General features: G+C 47.9%; 1 protein-coding gene across 4 annotated transcripts in view; it reads right to left on the bottom strand.

The window, feature by feature from the left end:
- Window positions 1–2,128, bottom strand: part of LOC109972674 (rho GTPase-activating protein 27-like) — a 36,511-nt gene extending 34,383 nt beyond the window's left edge. For 3 of the 4 annotated variants that reach the window (XM_020621689.1, XM_020621691.1, XM_020621692.1), the window contains exon 1: window positions 2,041–2,128. The gene's annotated coding sequence lies outside the window, so the exon portion shown is untranslated. Of the gene's footprint in view, window positions 1–1,477 lie in introns of all 4 variants that reach the window. The other variant, XM_020621690.1, reaches the window with a different exon arrangement.
- Between the last annotated feature and the right edge of the window lie 326 nt (window positions 2,129–2,454).

Below are 2,454 nucleotides of genomic sequence, written 5' to 3'. Positions count from 1 at the left end.
CGGCTTCCACATGTTCACTGCTTTCACCAGGAACACAGAAGCCCTGCTCTCTGATTGGCTGTCAGCTGTCTGTTAACAGTTTTATCCTGGTCATTAAACGATAAACTTCATCTCTGTTTCTGCAGCTGAAGACTCCCCACAGGTGTGAAGTGCTGCGGAAGGCCTCGCTGGGTGGTGGGAGACATTTACAAGTTTAATTATTCAGGCGTCACCCGCCCCGCATGTTGTGTGTCCAGGCAGGAAGAACAACGTGACAGGATGGACCGCATGAAAAAACACCGACTGGCCCTTTAAGAAGCTCCATGGAGGTAAACAATCAAACCTGCTCTGAGTCACACACCTGAGACAGGTGTGACTCAGGTGTGTGTGCTGGAATGTATACCACCCTCCCTCCTCGTTTAACTCTGTATCTTGGCCACACCCACCCCGCCAGGCTGCTATGCAACACACACACATACACATAGACACACAGTAACACACTCTAACCCACAGACACACACCCCTGCTCGGCACAGGGCTGAACCTTATGACAAAATAAACTAAGCTGTCAATCATCAAACTGAGGTCGAGGCTTGCAGTGGGACACGTCCATGGACCAATCAGAATCTAAAGGAGAATTCCAGCAGGAAACAGGTCAGTGAGAGGATCCAACTTCACCATGTTTCTGTGTCATGTGACATCCCCAACAGCCTATAAGGGTTTATTTGAGCACTGAACACAACCTTCACCCCAGTTAGCGGGTGCGGTCACAGACACACAAACACCAGATGGAAGTAACCGAGTTTAAATCATCAGCACAGGCCTGGAAACCAAAGAGAATGTACGGGGAGTGTGTTTATCTCTGAATGTGTGTGTGCACATTCTGACTGACGCACACCAGCTTCCACATGTTCACTGCTTTCACCAGGAACACAGAAGCCCTGCTCTCTGATTGGCTGTCAGCTGTCTGTTAACAGTTTTATCCTGGTCATTAAACTGCAGGTAGCCTCAGAAAGGGCTGTGTCACACTCTGTTAGCAGTTAGCTCACTCAAGGACCCCCCAAATCACCTAAGCACCATCAGAAACCCCTCAGAGACCCCTGGTACGGCATTACAGATGTCTGCAACCTGCTCAGTGATCTTTACAATTCCTTCAGGGACCTTTACAACTTCATGACGTGCTGAAAAACATCTACATCTCCCTCAGTGATCTCAGTATCATCCCCAAGGACCTCGGCCACCTGCTTAAGGACAACTCCTAAATCCTAAAGGACCTCTGTACCCTCATCAAGAACCTCTACCACCTGCTCAGAAATCACATTCAGAAGCAGTCTGTAGTTTTGTTCAGGTGTGATGATGGTACAGTCACAGGTGTCACATGCAGTAGTACTGAATACTTCAGGAACATTTAAGTTTGTATCACCTCTGTAGAAATTAAACTTTATCTTCAGATACATTTCTAATAAAAGCCATAAAGTGAACAAAGTATTGCACATACCCAGCGGTACACGGCGGTACTCAGCAGTACTCAGCACAGTGCTGCAGTTTCCCTCACTGACTCCTGCACATGCATTAGGAAAAGCTGGAACACATTGAGTCATGTGATGTTTTCACTGATATTATGTCAGGCTCGAGTCTGGATGTCTCCCAGCACATTTATGGAGGCTAAACACCAGAAGCAGCTCCCTGTATAGCCCAGTCCAGGTGAACAGCAGCAAACTGCAGCCTCCCCAGTGACCACACAAGTGAATCGACACCTCTCTGAAAGAGTCTGAACACAAACTGACCCAGATAAACAGTTCCCATAATAAAGGTGTGAGAACTGGTCCCTTCAACAAAGGTTCTACAAACACAAAGGAACCATTTTATTTCAGGCTTTTGCAGTGAAGGTAAGTTTTTAAAGTTAAAGTCCCAACCACCGAGACAAAACTGACACAGAAAAAAAAAAACAAAGACAGGTCAATCGCAAAAGAGCAAGAAGACAAAACGGAAAAGTTCAAACTCCAACTCAGTCCAGTGGATAGGCAGACAGACAAACACATGGAGTTGTGTTTTACCTACAGTAAAAGTCAGATCCAGCCATCCTGCTCCTTGTGTTTTCTCTCTTCTGCTCCTGAAGGAACGAGTCCAAGTCACACAAACAGGTTCCTCTGGCTCTCTCTCTCTCTGGCCCCACCTCTGCCTGACCTGCCTGTCTGGGCCTGTCACCCCACCACCACCCAACTCCTCCACTGAGTTTACATCCTGTTTGACAAAGGAAAAGAAAGTCAGATCAGCACCGCCCTCTGGTGGCCCTTTGCAGCTGGTGCATCACTTATTGACTTATTTTTTCATTTAGTGCACCATGGAGACCCACACATACAGTATGAATGAATGTGAGTGCAGCTGTAGCTGCTTATTCTGGCGGTCACGGGGGGCTGGAGCTGATCCCAGCTGACAGAGGGCAAGAGGCGGGCTACACCCGCGCCGGTGGGC

The sequence above is a fragment of the Monopterus albus genome, unplaced genomic scaffold (assembly GCF_001952655.1).
Source record: "Monopterus albus unplaced genomic scaffold, M_albus_1.0 scaffold265.1, whole genome shotgun sequence".
Classification (NCBI taxonomy): domain Eukaryota; kingdom Metazoa; phylum Chordata; class Actinopteri; order Synbranchiformes; family Synbranchidae; genus Monopterus; species Monopterus albus.
Note: the sequence above shows the minus strand (reverse complement) of the source record. Positions and strands in the feature narration are given on the sequence as shown.